At 39.8% G+C, this 22,056-nt stretch overlaps 1 protein-coding gene across 1 annotated transcript in view; it reads left to right on the forward strand.

Annotated features, from left to right (window-relative positions):
• Positions 1-22,056, forward strand: part of CDH19 (cadherin 19) — a 186,172-nt gene that overhangs the window by 23,282 nt on the left and 140,834 nt on the right. Inside the window, 1 exon segment of the mRNA XM_030552677.1 lies at positions 13,482-13,548. The gene's annotated coding sequence lies outside the window, so the exon portion shown is untranslated.

The following is a 22,056-nucleotide window of genomic DNA, read 5'->3' on the forward strand; positions in this document are numbered from 1 at the left end:
GGAGGCTCAAGTCTGTGAAAAATGTTCCCTTAAAGGGACAATGTTATTGATGTGAAACAACCTTTCTCAACTAAGACATGTCAGATTGCTAGCACTGGACGTCAGTGGGACTACGACTGCATGAAAAGTTTAAACTAACTGCAGGAAAACAGTCCGACTTCAGATGTCCCCAGCTTTATTTGAACAAGTAGATTTGAGAAGAGGGACAAAAAGCTTTGAAGAAAAGATTTGCAAGATTCCTTTGAACCTGAAAGGGTTTTGCTTGTTATTGTTTTAAAGTGCTTGAATTGTTCACACCACAGTTGCCTGTGCAGCATGCTTCCTCTCCAGTATGCTTCCAGCTAGCTAAAATTATGATATGCAAAACTGATATCAGTAATTGTGTTTACAGATGAACAAAGTGCAAAAGAGTTCTTCTTTTAGTCTAAGAAGCGTGGACATACTGCTGCACCAGTGTACAGCCTCACTGAGATTCTTAAAGGGCTCATTAGTCCATCTGTGCACTGCTCCATTGTAGACCGATGCCTAACTTTGGACAGTATCAGTTTAATTGAAGCACAGGTTCATAGTAAGGAGAAACAGCTACTACCTGTGAGGTATTTGGCAATTTCTAATAAATGTGTTAGTCTCAGCTCAGTTCATTTCACAAAACAAATCTTAATTTGCATGATTTTTAGTTGTGGCTGTTAAATGTAATCTAGTTTTTGCAATATTCCCTGATAGTCCCCATTATTATTAATATAATCTCAGTAGCACTTAGAAGCCCAAACAAGATCTAACTTCATTGCACTAGGCACTGTACAAATATAGTAAGTGACAGTCCCTGCCCTTAAGAGCTTGCAATCTAAATAGACAAGAAAGACAAAGGGTAGGAGATAGAAAGCATTATTATCCTCATGTTACTGATAGGGAACTGAAGGACAGAGAGACTAAGTGACAGGCCACAGAGAAAGTCTGTAACAGAAATGCTAACTGAATCCAAATCTCGTGAGTCTAAATCCACTGCATTTTCTTTGTTCCAGTCCTGTGCCTTAACTATAGGATTTTGCTCTCATACTGGTTTTCTCAGTATAGGGTATGCTCCAAATAAGGCATCACAATCAAATACTATGCTGTGGTACAAGCTGGTTTTATTTTATTTTTAATGGCAATCGCTTTAGTCACGGCAGAAGCTCAAATGCCACAGAAAATGAACTACCCTTGCAGTGCTAGAAGTTAGCCCTACAGGTTAGGATTAAGGCATGTTGGCAGTGCAATATGTGATTCATCTCTGCTGCTCACTTTGTCCTTGCTTTGTGGATAAACAGAGAACTGAAGTTTACATGGTTTTCAATATGGCATCTGTCACGAGCACCAAAATCACTTACAAACACAGAATCAAGTCATATTCACAAGTAACACATAATAGATTATAGAAGCACATTCATCTGCTTTGAAAAATCTACCTCATCTTTGTCCCATTAGACGAACTGTACACAATGGAACTTAGGGTACCTGGACACCTTACTGAGAATGTTGAAAGGGGTCTCAAATGTCCAATCCTAAGCACTCAATGGAACTGTAGCTGTTACTTAAAAATATGTGGGAACTGTCAGTTAACGGGGGGTGGTGGGGTGGGGTGAGCTTGAAACAAATACAGAATTCAGTCAAGACGGTTAGTGTTCTGAATTTAGATAAAAGGGAACAAGTGGGAAAGGACAAGTGGGACTGGGAGATAGAGTCATTCACCCTAAGCCTCTGGATGGACTCAGGGCGGGACCCCATGTCTATGAAATCATTTGCTATTGTTAGCCTGAATAAAACATTTGTCTGTAAGCTTGCAATAGAGCTAGGCTATTTTTGTGCCAGACTCCTGAGAGAAGAACAGTGTGTGACTGTCACTTTGCAGATGCAAAACAAAGAACTACAGATTTTATTTTCTTTGTTAAAATAGTTTGGTACAAATACATAGACAAGTGCATCTCTTACACCAAAGAGAAGAACATCCTGCAAGATGAGTTTAAAACCATTAGAGAAAAGTATCACTCCATACTTGGAATGTTGTATATGTTCACCCAATGAACAGCTCCTCTAATATTTGCAGTTATGATGATCATCTCTTTCCACAACCTTTTCCCCGAGCTGCAAAATGGCCTTGACAGAGAAATAGAAATATTTGTTGTTTTTTCTTCTGTAAGCATAGACTCATAGACTCTAGGACTGGAAGAGACCTCGAGAGGTCATCGAGTCCAGTCCCCTGCCCTCATGGCAGGACCAAATACTGTCTAGATCATCCCTGATAGACATTTATTTAACCTACTCTTAAATATCTCCAGAGATGGAGATTCCACAACCTCCCTAGGCAATTTATTCCAGTGTTTAACTACCCTGACAGTTAGGAACTTTTTCCTGATGTCCAACCTAAATCTCCCTTGCTGCAGTTTAGGCCCATTGCTTCTTGTTCTATCATTAGAGGCTAAGGTGAACAAGTTTTCTCCCTCCTTCTGATGACATCCTTTTAGATACCTGAAAACTGCTATCATGTCCCCTCTCAGTCTTCTCTTTTCCAAACTAAATAAAACCCAATTCTTTTAGCCTTCCTTCATAGGTCATGTTCTCAAGACCTGTAATCATTCTTGTTGCTCTTCTCTGGACCCTCTCCAGTTTCTCCACATCTTTCTTGAAATGCAGTGCCCAGAACTGGACACAATACTCCAGCTGAGGCCTAACCAGCGCAGAGTAGAGCGGAAGAATGACTTCTCGTGTCTTGTTTACAACACATCTAGCATGTAGCTTTGGTCTTCTCTGAGAGAACTGATGTGCTTCAAATGGGCCATGGCATGGTATAATGGTATAGTAGGCCATGGCATGCAGACACTGAGGGTATTTGCCTTAGAAATACAAAAAACAACAACAACAATAGTAATAATATACCTAAATGTATGTCAAGGTTCCTTCCCCACTCTGAACTTTAGGGTACAGATGTGGGGACCTGCATGGACACTTCTAAGCTTAATTACTAGCTTAGATCTGGTATCGCTGCCATCACCCCCAAGAACCTCCTTTTTCCCTGGGTAGTCCTGAGGGACTTCATCAATTCCCTGGTGAACACAGATCCAAACCCCTTGGATCTTAAAACAAGGAGAAATTAACCATCCCCCTCCTTTTCCCCATCAATCCCTGGTGAGTCCAGATCCAATCCCTTTGGATCTAAAAAACAAGGAAAAGTCAATCAGGTATTAAGAAAAAAGGCTTTTAATTAAAGAAAAGAAAGGTAAAAGAAAACCCTCTGGGAGAGATGAGCATACCAGCTACTCTCGCAGACAACAGATTCAAAACACAGAGGATGTTCCCCTGGGCACAAATTTAGTTACTCAAATACCCAATTTGATTCTACCTCAATTTGCATAAGACAGGCTACAAAGAAATAAACATAAACCTATTTATTCCTTTCTCAAACTTACTACTCAGATCAGAGGCTGATTCCTTGATCTTTTTCACTGCAGCTGAAACTGAAACTCTCAACAAAGGAAAACCTTCCCTCCTTCCTTTTGAAACATCTTGTTCCCCCATTGGTTCCTCTGGTCAGGTGTTAGATAGGCTAGGTGAACTTTTTAACCCTTTACAGGTAAAAGAGGCATTAACCCTTAACCATCTGTTTATGACAATGTGTCTGACATTCCTGTGCCTCACTAAGCCCCCCATTACAGTCATTCAATGAAAATGAGTAGAACACTAATGGAAAAGTTCATTCTGACTGTTGTTACTTTGGCATTAGTATCTCAGTGTCTCCCAGCTGCACCATTGCACATCTGTTTCACTAGTTGCAATATTTATCCAGGATAGAGTGGCATCATCAGTTCTGAAGACACAGATGACCATATTTTGCTGCCCTTTACATTCTGCATGCCACCTGGCAAGCAAAATCACCTTTCATAGATCACTTCCTCTTCCAATACTCCAGTCACCCCATAAACTGTTCTCAAACTATTTAATTCTACAAGGACTATGAAAACCACTGGTGCTCTGTTGACCATGATGTGAACATTGCTGATCTAACATGAATCAAAGCTACATAAATGTCTACTATTCAAGAAGGCTTCTCTAACACTAATTTGTTAGAGAAAAAAATTTCCATTACTTTCAGTTTCCCTTTCAGTCTGTTCTAATTTAATCCAGCAACCAGACTGGGCTTTGGCTGGCCCTCAGATTGCAGGAAAATAAAGGCACCTTAAAGTTGCCTCTGTTCTTTTTTACCTCACCCTCCCATGACCAAATATTATCACCAAACACTAATTGGCTTGACCAGAGAATCCGGCCCATCATAGCTTCCATATTATGACAACTTGATCCTTGGGAGGTCACTAATGTGTTTTTCTTGCTGGAAGCAAGAAGAGTTATAGAGGTAGAGAAAAATAAAGAGGTACAGTATTTACTTCATTTTAAAGTGAAAACGGTTATAAAGGTGGTGTTCTCTAAATTGTGAAAGAAGAAGAAGAAGAAGAAGAATATTCAAACAATCCAGCAAAGAATGGAGAACATGTGTTTTGCTTCTATTCAAAGGCAACTAGACTAAAGGAAAGACAGATCCTGAGCGGTTCTCCAATCACTATGTATCATTCAGAGAATACAAACAGCTGGAAACCCAGTGGATCCAACCTCCTAAGGATTCCTCCTCAGGTTGTAAATAGCTACTGAAGCAGCTCCTTTGATACAGCCCTCACCCACAAAATCTGGATAATCTTGCACCATGGTGCTCCTCAACTAAATTCAGGATTCCTCACCTGTAAAATACAGATAATATGTACTTACATCAAGGGATGTTGTGGGAATAAAATAACTGCAAGTTTTAAAGTGTACTGAGCTCTTCAGATGAAAAGCATTACATACAGCGAGTGTAAAGTACCAACACTTTTTCACATCAGTTTACTCAACACTGGAAAATGCACTATTGTGAAATAGGTCTTCTCAGAGTCTCATGTTCTGCCCTAGTCACATCAGTTTAACATAAATAGCAGAGGCTTTAAAGGGGACGGTTTGAAAGAGAGACCATGGGGAGTGAAGGCTATTTAAAAATGTTTAATATAGCACAAATCTAATCAACATATTTTTTCAATATATATTATCAAACTTAGCTGTTAATAGGGTCAAGTGATCAAAGTCACATAGCTGTTAATAGGGTCAAGTGATCAAAAGAGTGTTACTAGCAAAAGTATGCATGCACACACACACACACACACACACACACCACCTCACCTTGTTCTTTTTTCAAATGAAGTCAATAATATCCAAAAACAAATATATTGTAATACCCAACACACACACAATTATCTACGCAAGTTATAATCTGTCAAATTCATAAAACAATTTCTCATAAAAAGACCTTGGGTATATTTCTAGTCTACCCTCATCACCCAAAGAGTTTAAATTATTCCCTGTTGATACTGATGAAGGATGAGGATGATAAGGATGAGGACAACAAATGTTTCCATTAAACCGTTGATTGTAGGTAAAAAATATGCTCTATGAAATACAACTTCCTTAAAGCCCTATACTATACCTGTGCTCAATAGATTACAAAACATCTGCTAGTGGTAATCCTAAGGTGAAGTCAAATAAATGCTTCCATTCAGGTGAAAGGGTATGTGCTAACCAAGGGCTGTGATTTTATTAGAATATGGACTCCACTCTGTGAGGTTCTTTTTAGAACTAGCTGAAAGAGCAGCAATTAATCTGTAAATAAATCACATAAATTAGCAAAGAATCTAGCCCAGGACTTTTTCTAGTCCTTTTTACAGGCAAGACATTTACTCAAGAGCCCACCATATCTATACAGTATTGATACTTTCAGCTGAACAATCTATAAACTAAAAGAAGCCTTTCAATGGACTTTAAAAGTCCAGTTACCCAAATACTATACTCATATTTTCAATGGGCCAAATAAAATCACAACCCTGAGGAACACCAGCATAATACCAATGAATCAATAACATCTCTCAAAATAGGGCCTCTGGAAAGGGGTGAAAATGATAATAGAAATGTAGCATTAGGGTAGGATTTTAACAGAGGGCTTTATAAGGCACACCATAGTAAGAAAAACATTTTCTTTGTTAAAATACTAAGGATTTTGCAAATCAGAATTATTATTGAATATAATTATTCATTTTCTGTATCATGTCTATGATTTTCTTCTCTTCATCAAGACCTGATTTTGCTGGTCAAGTGAAGGGTCACCAACAGAACATGTTTTCCAAAGCAAGTAGACTGGACTGAAAAGTAAATCTCATCCATTGAGAAAAGAGTTTAACAGCAAAAAGCTTCAGTGAATACGTTTATCTCCCATAGTGAGGATCCAGACCAATTTGACACAATAAATTGCCTTGCTGCTCAATGAGTCCCTGTAACAAGTACAGATTACATGTTTAAGACCTGTTGTTGCCTCCAGCCAATGTACCCAGAAAGAGTGTTAACTGTCCGTGTCTCTGCTTCCCAGCTAGTAAAAGGAATTTGGCTCTGTAGACTGACTTCTAAGAGGAAGCGAAGTGGAATGCTGAAAAACACAATTAAAAGAGGGATAAACATGAAAATGTTTACTGCCACCAATTGGCATAACATTCCAGACATATTAAGTAAAGCTTTCAACTAAGAATATAATACTTTTGTTATTTACTGGAATGTGGAAGAAAATGCAATTTCACAAGCCACACATATTAATGTGCTAGATGGGGGGAAGGGGAACCATGTTATAGATTCTACTAGTGTGACTCCTTGAAACAGTTAATTTTCAGCCTGTTACAGCATGAAGCTGTAAGTGCAAATTCATCAGTTTAATTATTTCTTCTTTTCCTTTTGTGGGGGACATACTGAAGACCGGACATCTTTTACTTAATCACTGATTACATTTGTTGCAGTATATGTCTGTAAAACAAGTGTAGCAAATCTATTACTACGCCATATTGTTAGGAGCCCCAGTTACCCTTCCTGAGTTTGTAGCAATGCTGTATGAAAACAGAAAACTCTCTTTCCCCTGCTGGTGGTTTGAATTGCTCTAATTTGTTCTGGTAATAGGCCCCAGATGTCAGAGTATAAAAGGAAGCCGGACCCAGCAAAAAGATTGCCATTCTGACCTTCTATTGAATTCTAGAGCTCTTGCCCTTTTTTGTCTTCTGAGCAAATCAAGCATTCACAAACATGTTGAATGGAGTGGAAAAAGCAGCTTGACTCTTGTGAAAAAAGTCACAAACAGAACTGAGATGGCTGCTTGCCACTTTCCCTGTCAGGGTGACATCTGCCACTGTTTGTTGAGCTGCCTTTTGTGGGGGGAAAAAAGAACCTTAACCTCAGCAGGGCTGTCTCTTCTTCCTCCTTCCCCTCCACCCCCTCCACCATTGTAGCTGTTTCTTTTTCTTCAGAAAGGATTTCATTTTTAATTCAGTCTTTGGAGTCTATCTTTTAGGAAAGATGAAGGCTGTATCTTACGGGCTTTTTTCTTCTGCAACTAGAGTCCTGACAATTCCTTTTTCTCCTTCTATGAGCATTTAGTTTATTATATTTACCACTCCATTTGTCTTGGCAAAACAGGTTTACATCTGTAAAAATGCTCAGTAGAGTAAATGCTCAGTAGAGTAAATCAAAGTGAATACAGCCAGATGCCTGCTAGCATTGATAAGAGTCCACATTCATGATAAAGTCAATCAACTTCTACACAATTTATGTGTCTTAGCCTCTAAACTACATTTTTGGTTAGCTGATCTTTGGCATGTTGTAGGAAACCTATGCAGGGCTATATTTTTCTGTTTGTGGAAAAAGATAAGGTTCAGAAGTAATTTTTTAAAAACATATATACTTCAACTATTAATTTAGTTTACATGATTCTTGCTCATATAGACTGCAGCTTGTTCACGAGAACTGAATAAGGAGCAGCATGCAGCTGCGCTGCACCAGGAGCAAACTAAGCATTATAGACTCATAGACTCACAGATTCTAGGACTGGATGGGACCTCGAGAGGTCATCGAGTCCAGTCCCCTGCCCTCATGGCAGGACCAAATACTATCTAGACCATCCCTGATAGACATTTATCTAACCTACTCTTAAATATCTCCAGCGATGGAGATTCCACAACTTCCCTAGGCAATCTATTCCAGTGTTTAACTACCCTGACAGTTAGGAACTTTTTCCTAATGTCCAACCTAAATCTCCCTTGCTGCAGTTTAAGTCCATTGCTTCTTGTTCTACCATTGGAGGCCAAGGTGAACAAGTTTTCTCCCTCCTCCTGATGACACCCTTTTAGATACCTGAAAACTGCTATCAGGTCCCCTCTCAGTCTTCTCTTTTCCAAACTAAACAAACCCAATTCCTTCAGCCTTCCTTCATAGGTCATGTTCTCAAGACCTTTAATCATTCTTGTTGCTCTTCTCTGGACCCTCTCCAATTTCTCCACATCTTTCTTGAAATGCGGTGCCCAGAACTGAACACAATACTCCAGTTGAGGCCTAACCAGCGCAGAGTAAAGTGGAAGAATGACTTCTCGTGTCTTGTTTACAACACACCTGTTATTGCATCCCAGAATCATGTTTGCTTTTTTTGCAACAGTATCACACTGTTGACTCATATTAAGCTTGTGGTCCACTATGACCCCTAGATCTCTTTCTGCCATACTCCTTCCTAGACAGTCTCTTCCCATTCTGTATGTGTGAAACTGATTGTTCCTTCCTAAGTGGAGCACTTTGCATTTATCTTTATTGAACTTCATCCTGTTTACCTCAGACCATTTCTCCAATTTGTTCAGATCATTTTGAATTTTGACCCTGTCCTCCAGAGCAGTTGCAATCCCTCCCAGTTTGGTATCGTCCGCAAACTTAATAAGCGTACTTTCTATGCCAACATCTAAATCGTTGATGAAGATATTGAACAGAACCGGTCCCAAAACAGACCCCTGCGGAACCCCACTTGTTATACCTTTCCAGCAGGATTGGGAGCCATTAACAACTATTCTCTGAGTATGGTAATCCAGCCAGTTATGCACCCACCTTATAGTAGCCCCATCTAAATTGTACTTTCCTAGCTTATCTATAAGAATATCATGCGAAACTGTATCAAATGCCTTACTAAAGTCTAGGTATATCACATCCACCGCTCCTCCCTTATCCACAAGGCTCGTTATCCTATCAAAGAACACTATCAGATTAGTTTGACATGATTTGTTCTTTACAAATCCATGCTGGCTATTCCCTATCACCTTACCACCTTCCAAGTGTTTGCAGATGATTTCTTTAATTACCTGCTCCATTATCTTCCCTGGCACAGAAGTTAAACTAACTGGTCTGTAGTTTCCTGGGTTGTTTTTATTTCCCTTTTTATAAATGGGCACTATATTTGCCCCCTTCCAGTCTTCTGGAATCTCCCCCGTCTCCCATGATTTCCCAAAGATAATAGCTAGAGGCTCAGATACCTCCTCTATTAACTCCTTGATTATTCTAGGATGCATTTCATCAGGCCCTGGTGACTTGCAGGCATCTAACTTTTCTAAGTGATTTTTTACTTGCTCTTTCCTTATTTTCTCTTCTAAACCTACCCTCTTCCCGTAAGCATTCACTATACTAGACATTCCTTCAGACTTCTCAGTGAAGACCAAAACAAAGAAGTCATTAAGCATCTCTGCCATTTCCAAGTCTCCCGTTACTGTTACCCCCTCCTCATTGAGCAGTGGGCCTACCCTGTCCTTAGTCTTCCTCTTGCTTCTAATGTATTGATAAAAAGTCTTCTTGTTTCCCTTTATTCCCATAGCTAGTTTGAGTTCATTTTGTGCCTTTGCTTTTCTAATCTTGCCTCTGCATTCCTGTGTTATTTGCCTATATTCATCCTTCGTGAGCTGATCTAGTTTCCATTTTTTATATGACGCCTTTTTATTTTGTAGGTCACGCAAGATCTTGTGGTTAAGCCAAGGTGGTCTTTTGCCACATTTTCTATCTTTCCTAACCATCGGAATAACTTGCTTTTGGGCCCTTAATAGCGTCCCTTTGAAAAACTGCCAACTTTCCTCAGTTGTTTTTCCCCTCAGTCTTAATTCCCATGGGACCTTGCCTATCAGCTCTCTGAGCTTACCAAAAAAAATTATAGAGTGACTCAGGAAAAGCTCTAAATCACAGTATGGTCCTTGGTTCCCCTCTTGTTCCAGTGAGAAAGTATTCTGGGTCATCGCAGTATTGGCATAGATTATTTCTCCCTTCAAGTTGGTTCAAAGGCACTGGCCAACACACTGTGAGGCAGAGAGAAGAAGCCCCACTGAAGGCACTATCTGCACAATCCCATATGGACTTATGTGTATTCTGAGTAGCCTGTGCAGAAAAGTTAGGTGCTGGCTACCTAGAAGAATATAGAGTGAGTGATCATTTTGCCCATAGCACAGAAATCAATATTGAGGGTTTTCACCTTTTTGGGGGTCAGATTTTGCAGCCTTTACTGACATCGTGTAGCATTTACTCATTTAAGTAATCCTATCCAGGGTGTGTCATAGTTCCAGCATAGTGCTCTTTGGTAGTTAGGAAAGCAGAATTGTAGAGAAGACTGTTTTGTTTAATGTGCAGAGCTCAAATGAGAAGAAAGTCCATCCCTCTTTTTGATTTTGTGCCTCAGGTTCAAGACAGTGAAAAACAAGAAATGGATTTAGGAAAAAAGTAAGGCATCTCTCATCTTGTTCATTCTTTATTATTCAAATAGTACATCTTGGGCAGCTAGGAAAAGGCCCCAAAAGGTTTGTGAAACTGTTAAATTATAATTATTTGCTCATTGCATTAGAGGAAGCATTTCACTATTCAGGAGGAAGCCTGGGGCTCATTCTAAGCTAATGGCTGTAGAGCACTGTCTGCAGTCATAGCATTCTCCATTATTACTAGAGAAATCTTTCAGTTGTTGCTTGAGATTGATTCAGCATGACAGAAAAACGAGTTAGCTACTCATATGCCTTGAGGTTTTTTAAAAGCTGTGGGTACACAGGTTCTACCTTTTGTAACAGGTATGCCATCACCTAGCCAGGCTTTGTTTAGAACTAATAACCACAATATTCATGGATTGGGCATCCATGGAGTTTGAGACAAGGCCAGCCAGCAACCCAAGCCTATCTCTGAAAATGTCCAGCAAAAGAACTGTAGCTTGTCAGGCTCAACACCTAGAAAATAGAAGAGTACATCAAATAGATAGATAGAGAGTCATAGGGGTCCAGAGCCTGTTGGAATTTGGTGTCCTAGAAGTGAATTAAACTGTGTCCAGGATAACTGAAATTTTAACAAACATCACTGACTCTTTTTCTAAACAAAGGTTAGCTTGGGTGTTTTGTGACAAATGCTTTGCACGTTCCTTACTGCATTTAATATTACCTCAGAACACTAGCAATTAGCTGAAGCAAGTCTGTCTGTTGTTATATAGTGTTGCTGTGCACTGTTCAGTTGTTGCTTTGTTTCACTCCAGAGCTAGTGGAGCGTCAGTGTTGGATTCAGTGATTCTTATATTATTAATATCATCGTTACAGTTTACAAAGCATGGAAGGTTGTATATAAATGTAAGATATTATTTTCAGCAGCAAAATCAGATAACATGTAACCAAGTAAAAATCAAATATAATGCCTGCTAGACTAACACTCTTCTTCTGAGATTTCTATTTAACTCTTCCCCCTGCCCATTAATCTGCAGTCCATCTTCTCTTTTTACATTCTACATTACTAGCTGACACCCACTAGCAACAAGAAGACTAGCTCACTAAGGCAGCTGCTTATACTCTGCTCACATTGGCCACTGATATAGCAGCAGGGTGCCACCTAACAGACAAAGGTCACTCAACTTCTGTCCCTTGGTTTTTCATTTCTACACAGGTGACTAGCACTTCAAGATTCCTCCTCCAAGGCTGTCATGCTGCTTCACAGCAGTATGAAAAATAAGGACAACTTTAACCTCGCTAAGGTCTTCTTTATTAAATGTTGCTTTACTAACAGTTCAAAAATATATGCTCCTTTGCAACTGTTAGCCAAACTCAAATGAGGAGCAGTAGAAAAAAGATTGTATCCATTAACAATTACCACAACAGAAAAATTCCAGGAAAGAAAAAAAAAGCTTAATCGTTAAAGATAACCTATTAAATTTAAATGGAAATATGTAGTGGAGGAATTATATATCTTCAGGGCTTCCATAAAAATAACCTAATGTGATGCACAAATTCACTCAGAAACCTGTGATAGTGATTTTTGTTGATGCTGAGCACTTTAGGATATATCGCATAACTGGCACCAGACTATTTATCTTCAAGCAAAAGATCTTTCAGAAGTTATGCAAGGTCTTTTATTTAACCAGGATAAATTTGTATAGCACAAATAAGCGTAGGATTTAGGTATTCCTTTTTGCCTCAAAAGTATTTAATACAATATATATATGAGCATGTGAAACATACTTCACATTCTCAGCATTCTCTTTTCTCTCATAAATCTGCCATAGCTAACTTTGTGTAAGAGTGAACAGCACATTCGCTAATAGGTTGCTACAGCCATAATTTCTGTCTGACAACAGTATAAGCCTCAAGAACACTTCTAAAATATTCAAGTTCTGTAGTGAAATAACTTGTTCTGAAGAAAGGAATACTGTTGATTGTTCTAATTCCCTGGTCCCTAGGAAATAAAGGTGTGAGGCTGTGAAATCCTCAGAAGTCATGAGCCCTTGACATGATCTAGAAAAAACAGTAAATATTCCCGATGTTATAAAACTGTGGATTAGAATATAATGAGTCAGATTTTCAAATGAGATCCAGCCCCTATAGTGGCTACCATGATTAAAATGGGAGGAAGATATCACCAATTTTAGTGGTTGTCCTCTATTTAGACAGCTAAATAAACTAAACTTTCTGACTCTGACCCAGCAAATCACTTAAGCACATGCCTAATTTCATTGTCACAAAATACAATTGAGGCCAAGAGCATCGCAAGATTAAAAAAAAAGATTAGGCATTTATATGGACAATAAGAACATTCACAGTTTCATTAGATAGTTTAAAAATATTGGAAGGGTTGTAAGCCTTCATCCCTTGGGTCTAAGTCAACATCTAACTGACGGCAAGTTAGGCAGAAACCTCTGTGGACAATTTGCTCCATAGTAGACCAATATGGAGTATTTTGTACCTTCTGTCAGATACAGAATATTAGAGTAGATGCGCCACTGGACTGATTTCGTATGACCATTCCCATTTTCCTAACTAGGTATAAGCTTTCAAAAAGTCCTGTGAAGTCATAGAATCATAGAAATGTCAGGCTGGAAGGGAATTGAAGAGGTCATTTAGTCCTAGGGTGACCAGATGTCCTGATTTTATAGGGACAGTCCTGATTTTGGGGTCTTTTTCTTATATAGGCTCCTATTAACCCCCACCCCATCCTGATTTTTCAGATTTGCTGTCTGGTCACCATATTTAGTCTATCCCCTTGTGCTAAAACAGGATTAAGTCTAGTTAATCTATCCCCAACAGATGATCATCTATCCAGTTCTTAAAAATCTCCAGTGACCGGGACTCTACAACAGGGACTTTACAACAGGTAACCTGTTTCAAAGTTTAACTATCCTTATTGTTCAGGGGTTGGCAACCTCTGGCACGCAGCTCACTAGGGTAAGCACCCTGGCAGGCCAGGCCACTTTGTTTATCTGCCACATCCGCAGGTTCAACCAATCACGGCTCCCAGTGGGCGTGGTTTGCCACTCCAGGCCAGTGGGGGTTGCAGGAAGCGGCGCAGGTCGAGGGATGTGCTGGCTGCAGCTTCCCATCACCCCACTGGCCTGGAGCAGTGAACCGTGGCCTGTGGCAGCCACAATCGGCTGAATCTACGGATGCGGCTGGTAAACAAAGTGTCCCGGTCCCCCAGGGTGCTTACCCTGACGAGCCACGTGCCTGAGGTTTCCGACACCTGTTATAGTTAGACAGTTATTCCTAATACCCAGCCTATATTTCCCTAGCTGCAAAGTCAAGTATTTCAGTCTATTGCCCTGTCACTGTTGGGTTGTTCCTTCTTAAATGTTGCTTTTGTTTGGGTCAGTCTATTTTTAAAGGTCCCAAGCAGTAAATCTTCCACCAATTCTTTGGGAATACTGTCCTAGAGTCTAACATAATCCTATTGTCTGGATGTTTTTCTGGCATTCAACTTGAATATTCTATATTTTATTTTCAACCTATTACTCATATTTATATATCTTGTATTAGCCAAAAAACTTCTTGTTTCCTTTGTATTAAAACCCTTCATATAGTTTTAGATTGTTATCTTGTCCCTTCCCTTTATCAGCACTTAAGCAGGTTGTATAGACTTAACCCTTTTAGTCCCAGGTTCTACTTTATAAGGTTGCTTTACATCAGTCTCTCAATGTAAAGAGGTTCAGAGTGGCATAAAGCATCCTTAATTAGAATGACAATCTGTCCCATAATCTTTTCTTGCCAATTATTTCTCAAAGCTCCCTAATAATTTATTTTGTCTTTCTCTGAACTGCTTCCACTTTGTGAATATCCCCCTATTAAAGCAGTTCCCACGATACTCCAGGTATGATTGCACTCTCTCCCAGTTCAGAACAATATGTAGGTAGCCCAAAATTGCATTAGCATTGTTTGCTGTCACGTCATATTGTAAATATATGTCTAATTTGTTGCCCAGAATATAACAGTACCAGAAACCAGCATAGAGTAAAGGTTGTTACTGAAATACCAAGTATATAACTGTACTCGTGCATAAGCCACACAAATGCTCAAATATCTCAAGGTTTATCCTGAGTGACTTCGTTATCGGAAGTGCTGCTTCAGGTAGGTGACACTTCCAGGAATATCAGTACAACACTAATATTTCCTGTGTCTGTCCCCAAACTGTAAGCCAACTCCAGTATTACTACAGGGGTGTACTTCTAAGAGAATGACACCATCATTTTAAAGCAGTGGCAAAGTTCACTGTAGCTGGGTAACTGTAGTTAGAAAATGAATAGAGGTGATTGGAATGTTTTAGACCAAATGGAATTTCATTGAAATGTGCTGTTTTGAGAAGAGGTACCAGTTATGATGAATATTTAATCAGGAAGGTTTTTGAGATCCAGGGCATTCTGATCAATTCTGAACACAGAGAGATAGAGGTAAAGAGAGGCCTGAATCAAAAACCTGAGCTATATGACTAGAAAACAGCTCTGCTGAGATAATTCCATTTCATGAAAACATCAAAAATATTTTGGTTTTGTACTATGCAGAACAAAAACAAATTTCTATACCTCAAAAGTTGTCATGAAATGGAAATATCATCCTCTAGACAGGTATAAAAATAACCATACTGGATTCCTTTGAGCCACAAAAAACATCCCCCAAAATGGGATGGGTGCTTCCCATTTTCTAAAGGTCATAGCAATAGATCTCTTTTGACTGATATCAGTGCTGCAGCTACTCCTTCATTCGCCTCCCTCCAAGCAGTCACAAATGAGCAGATCACCATATTATACGCTCATGTCTCAGGCTAGAATCCAGGACTGTGAGGCTGCACTATTATGTAGCAACTAAAGTCTTCCTCTGCCCCAGTAGGATTCTGCCACTACTTCTGTCAGGATGATAGAGCTCCAGACCAATATGGTTCCTCTGGAGTCCCAGGTAGGGTAGACTGAGACTTACTTAGCCTCCCCTGACCCTCTAGAATTGCAGTTTCTGGCCCCTGGGATTTCAGTAGATGGGCCATGCAGAGAAGAGCAATGGAAGAAGAATTCAAGGAAGAAATGTGATTTAAGGAGAAGACTAGGTGAAGAGAAGGCCCTTGATAGGCAAGAAATGAGACCCTTCTTCAGCCATAGAAAGCAGCATTACAGAGAGTGACACATAGAGCAATAAGGGAAGAGGGTTGTGAGGTCCTTAGGGAGCAGGAGGAAATAAGAGCAGAAATATAGGTGGAGTGAGGTTTTAAAGATTAGGATATTGACTCTGATGCAATAAAATCTAAGAAGCCATGTCAAGATTCAAGGTTGAGGGTGATGAAGTGTTGAGTGCAGAGTTTTGGATAAATTGGAGGGGAAAAACTGAGATAGACCCAGAAGATATCACAAATATCGTGATGAAAGATTAATAAAGTGCACAAAAATATTCCAGGCAAGTGGATAGAAAGGAAAGGACAGTTAAATGAAATATATTGCAATTTTATATTGTATAAATTTGTGTCAGTCCAATAAAATTAGTAGTGTGTGTTGGCTTTGTGAGTCACTAAAATGGTATTTGATTATTTAAAAAAAGGGAGTTAGCTGCTATCACATCTGGAGGATTGAGCATCTCCCACCAGCCAGTAAAATTGTTGGTTTGGGGTGATAATGCTAAATCATGATTCACAACAGTGAGATTAACAATCCACCACTATTTGTTTTTCCTTCTTAAATGTCAAGTAAAATCACTGAAGCATGAAGTGGATTATTTAACTCAAAGTGATAATGTGCAGCACTGTTAACACTTACAGGCAGGAAATGAAACCTGAAGTTGTAGTAATCTTACTGTGGTTAAACAGATAATTATGTAATTTCCTACCTTGTGATTAAGAACCCCCACGCCATGGGAAAAAGGCAACAAATTGTCAAATTGCCATTGTTTGATTTCTGACAGAGGCCAGGCCCTTCCCCGCCTCATTGTGGCCTTCATCACCCCCCCCTCTCAACTGTCTGCTTTGCATTGCCTGCGAACCGCAGAACAGACTGCTCTTGCAGGAGCTGGAAATTGAGAGGCAGTCAGTCTTTATAACAAGAGAGGGCAAAAGCCAACTCTACACATTGAAGATTTCAGAGCAGCCTGATGAATGGCTACTTGCACTTCAGAGAGAGGGAGGAAGGGAGGAAAGGAGGCCTGCAACGGTGGGACTGAAAGCATTAACGTTCTCCACACACTGTTCTGATGTATGTCTGAGTTGGCAATTTAAAAGCTTTTTTTTAAATTTGTCCCCAGTACACTGAACAGTCATTGTTTTCACCCTGGTGGCTTTAGCAAGTGCAAAAACCAAACAAACAAAAAATCCAACCCCACAACTTGAGGTATAATCATGTTTTGTTTTGTTTTCTGATCAATGTTGTGGTTTGGAGGACATGATAGTGAGCTACAGGGGTCACTATGTATTAATTTTAGTGGTTTATTTTAGCAAGTAATTTATATCTTTTTCCAGAATCTTTTATGTTTTCTGCTCATTAATCGAGTTCCCATTTATGCTGCTCCTTTTGCATTAAAAGACGTATTGCACTATTCAGAGCCTTAATTTAGCCCATATGTCAAAACTATATCTAAATGAGCCACTTACAGTACTTCAGTGTGAAATACATTATATAAGTCTCTTCTCCCCTCCACAGCCATATATTTCCCTTTACAGATTTGGCTTCTTCAGCAAAAGTAAAGTATTGTCCTTCCATCAAAAGTGAAATTAAAAAAAAACAAACTTGTATTACCAAGACTAATTAAAAATTATGGGAAGAAATACAAATATTGGCCTATCACACCAAATCATGAGCATATAATATGCCGAAGGTTTTCAGAGATATTTAATCATTGGAAAAATAGGTCAGATCCTCAGATGGTGTAAATTGGCTAAACTGCACTGAAGTAAATGGGGCTGATTTACATCGGATACATTGTGCTCCAAACAATGGACTATAGTCCTACAATAAATTTGAATGTCATGCATTTCTTTTTTTAAGCCTTCTTTATAAAGTAACGACAGTAAGTTGTTTTTCTTGTCATCTTATCATTTTTACCAAAATATATTATTACCCTGCATGTTCCCTAAAACAATCTCTTCCTGTAAAATATTCTCTTTTGTTGCCAATGTTGTTATACTAGCAGAACAGGTCACTGCAGCGTATGTAAGAATAATGAATATCTGGCTGAAGAATCAAGACAAAAATTTTTGTACGTTCTTTCTCAAGGTTTGTGTGGAGTCCCACCTGTTTTGTCAATTTTTCTATTGTAGAATTGCCAGATTGAGAGGTTGGATGAAATCCTAGCCCTATTGAAGTCACTGGAAAAAATATAATTGACTTCAATAGGATATCACTCCTTCTGTTCTGAGTTTCTACTGAGAAAATTTCTTTTTGGGGGGCGGGGGAGGGGGGCTTGCTGTTAGTCCTGCACTGGGTCAGATCCTCAGCTAATGTAAACTGGCATAGCTCCTATGAAGTCTCTATTAAATTGGTCATTGAATTCAAAACAATACATTTACAGTTGAATATGAGAAATGTAGCTCTTTACTCCTGCTTGGCAAACAGAAGACTGTTAGAATGTGTATATAACTTTCATGATGATACTGATGTTCCCAATAATGATGTTTGTCATCTACTCCATTGCAAATGAGATCTGCTCTCTCCCCATTTAGCACTATGCAATAACTCTTCATTCTCACAGCTCTTAATTCTACATTCTGAGGGTTCAGTGGACTTTTGCACTGATTTATGTACATAAGGCTCTTTCTCTGTTCTAAGGGTACCAATCTCTACTTTTCCTTTTAACGAGGAATGCCTGGGTGGGTCTTTTAATGATTTATGGGCACATATTTTTTAAAAAAAATCAGAATTAGTATTAATCTAGAACTTTTTTTTTCCTCTATCCTTAAGAATCACAACATTTTCTGCACCGATATTCTCTCACTCTGGCACTTTATTGATATATTGCTTATTACAAGATACAACATTACCATTGTTATAAATAATGATATTTAACATCTGTTCATTTTATTTACCATTTCCTAATTCATTATAAAATTAAAAAAGAAGTCTATTGTCAACACTTCAATTGAGTAACACGTTATATTTAACATCAGAGCAATTCAACAGGTTAGGACCAACCAGTTGACTTTGTTTTTTAGTATTGTATAGTTGGTTCTTTAACCCCTTATACAGACCTTTTCAAGCCTTGCAAAATAAGAAAAATTCTGTGTGGAGTTGGGTTCTAATGAAATTTGGGATATCAGTACTGCATTTAGTCATATTATAGCCACACTGATGTCTCTGTTTCTTGTAAATAATCCTCTGGCACCCAGTGCTGAGCAAAAGTAATTATTTTCCTAGCTGTGGGGTCTTGTTATGGATTTGACACAGACATGCTCTCATTTTTTGTAATTGTGTAAGTAAGTTAAATTTCAGCAGCACCTCTGCTCTCGTTTCTAGTTGCAGAGAGCTTATAGATCAAGGTAATGGACCTTTTTAGTACTTTATGTACATTGGACTTGACAACTTTTCAGTCCCCTGGGATTAATGTGGCACCTGATCCTTCAACATGGACTAGAATAATTTTGAACCCAAATCTTGAAGGTTATGGTTGAAGGTCAGTAGCTGCTAAGAATACTGCATAGCACGTCCTTGTGCCCATACAGAATCCCATTGACATTAGTATGGTTCTTCATGGTTCTCCTTGCAGAAATCACTAATGTATTTTTATTGATTCTCCATTTATCTAGCTATCGAGGAGTCTGATCCAGACCCTACTGAAACAAATAAAAAGCCTCCCATTAATCTTGTGCATCAGATATTTGGGGTTGGGAAGGTTATTTTACTGCCAGAAATCCAGTCCTTAGCCAGAGTTCCAGACCTACGGTATCCCTTGAGAACTGGAAGCACAACAAAAGGCAGGGGAAAATCACTATGTAGAGGGCAGATGGGCTGGAGACTCAGGTGCAGTAACAGGACAAGCAGTCAGAAGCCACAAGGAAAAGAGATGGTACTGGAGCAGAGCTTCCTCTCCCACTTCTGATTCCAAGTATCTTGACATGCACTATTCAGTCTGCTGAAGAGCCTTAACCACAATCACCTACTCAGTGTACCATGTTGTCAAAGTCTGAGAAACCTACTTCTGGTGGCTGGCGATGGATGCCCCAGTATGGCTCAAAGAAAAAAAAAAAAGGATGTGAACATTCAACAAATGTAAAGTTTTTGCAGTATGTCCATGTCAATCCTGTCTTAGAGGCAGTTTCCAAGTGATGAGATTCTTAATGCCCACTTCAGTCTTGGACTTTCTCCTGAGGCCACAAACAAAGATACCAACTGCGGTGTTAATCTTTATGAACTGACCATCTATTCACTAAGACATGGTTCAGATCACCAACTCATTTCAGAGGCCATCAGACTGTAACAATGACTTTAGGACACTACTGATTTACTGTAGGTGGGATTTGAACTGACATCTTAATCATTATTGGAAGGGGTCCACTATTAATCAGTTGATCTATCCCACTCCCTATGAAGAGTTTCTGTCTTTGCATTCTGTTCAGGACCAGTCCTATGAAACCTGGAAGGGCTTTGTGCTTCAGCCAAACTCTAACTATTGAGGATTAGGAAGAAACAGAGGCCAAATTATCCCACAACTACCTACTAAAGGGTTTCTTGTACCTTCCTCTGCAGCACCTGATACTGGCCACTGTTAGAGACCAAGGACTGTATTAAATGGGCCACTCACCTCATCCAATATGGCCGTTTCTGTGTTCTTGTAAATGACCGTAATGCTGTCAGTCTATCACAATATCCTATCAAGCAGAAATTCCATGAGCTTGAGCGTCCTGAGTGCAAAGGTTTTTTTTCAGAATAAGCTATGACCCCCCTACGTAGGACCCAGACCTGCTGGCTGATTCCGGGATGCACACAGCACGGTGCCAAGACAGGCAGGAAGCCTGCCTTAGCCCCCCTGCTGCGTCACTGACTGGGAGCTGCCTGAGGTAAGCCCATGCATGCCCCAACCACCAACCCCCTGCCCCAACCCTGAGTCCCCCCCAAAACACAGAGCACCCTCCTGCACCCCAAGCCCCTCATCCCCAGCCCCAGCCCGGAGCCCACACTGCCAGCTCAGAACCCTCACCCCCTGTAGTCTAACCCCCTGCCCCAGCCCAGAGCCCCCTCCCACACCCTGAACCCCTCATCCCTGGCCCCACCCCAGAGCCCTCACCCCAATCTCTTGCCTCAACTTGCAGCCCCCTCCCACACTCCAAATCCCTCAGCCCCACCCCCCAGGATGGAGCCCCCTCCTGAACCCCAAACCCTCATTCCCAGCCCCACCCCAGAGCCAGTACCCCCAAGCCAGAGCCCTCACCCCCACCCAGTGAAAGTAAGTAAGGATGGCGGAGAGCGAGCCACCAAAGGAAGGGGAATGTAGTGAGCAGGGGCCAGGGCCTCTGGGAAGGGGTAGGGCTAGGGTGTTTAGTTTTGTGCAACTAGAAAGTTGGCAACCCTAGATAACAGGCTGGACATTACAGGAAATATTCTTAGGAGTTAGAAGCTTGTTACTACCTAAACAGAAGGAGTGCAAAGTCAACAAAGTCTTGTAAGAGTGCTTTGCTGCAAGAGGCTCTTAGTTTTGGGGAGCTGATCTGCAGCAGACACAAACAAGACTACTTCACTCCAAGGGCCAGTAGTTCTGAGGTGACTCTGTGTACCCCTGGGAAACAGCACACAAACCCTTACAGGTTTTTTAGAAATGGTTTTATTGAAGTAAAATTCTTTACATAGGCACAGTAGATTTTTTAATGAGCCAAGTTATTTGTGCATTTATTTGCTGCAGAGATTCTTTAACATGAATATACAGAGACAAAAATAGTCTAATTTTCATTGGAGATGTCAGTTTAACAATGAAAGCTGCCTTTATTGATTGACTGATTCTTAAAGGCTGTTAATGTTCCTTTAGGGATGTGAAGAAAAGCTCCATGAATCAGGGAGGAAAAAAAACAACACTTTATACTTCAATCAGTTGACATGAGCAAAAATGTTTATGTTCTATATTTCAGAGAATTTAGTTTGTAATCCAGGTATTAAAATTACCAAAGAAACTACACTTTTTCTCACTGAAGATGTGGCCTGTATGATTTAATGTAACAAGTACTTACAGTACTGTGCCTATAAATACCTCCAACTTTCTCTTTTCACTAATCATCTCTTTTGAAACTGGGGCAGTGGGCAGGAAGGGGAGTGTATGCATGTGTATATAATTTTAGCAACCTTGCCAGAGTACCAAACAAACAAAATTTAAACACTTGTATAACACTTCTCATCCATATATCTCACAATGCTTCACAAAAGAGGGACATATAATG

Source organism: Gopherus evgoodei, chromosome 2 (genome assembly GCF_007399415.2).
Source record: "Gopherus evgoodei ecotype Sinaloan lineage chromosome 2, rGopEvg1_v1.p, whole genome shotgun sequence".
Lineage (NCBI taxonomy): Eukaryota > Metazoa > Chordata > Testudines > Testudinidae > Gopherus > Gopherus evgoodei.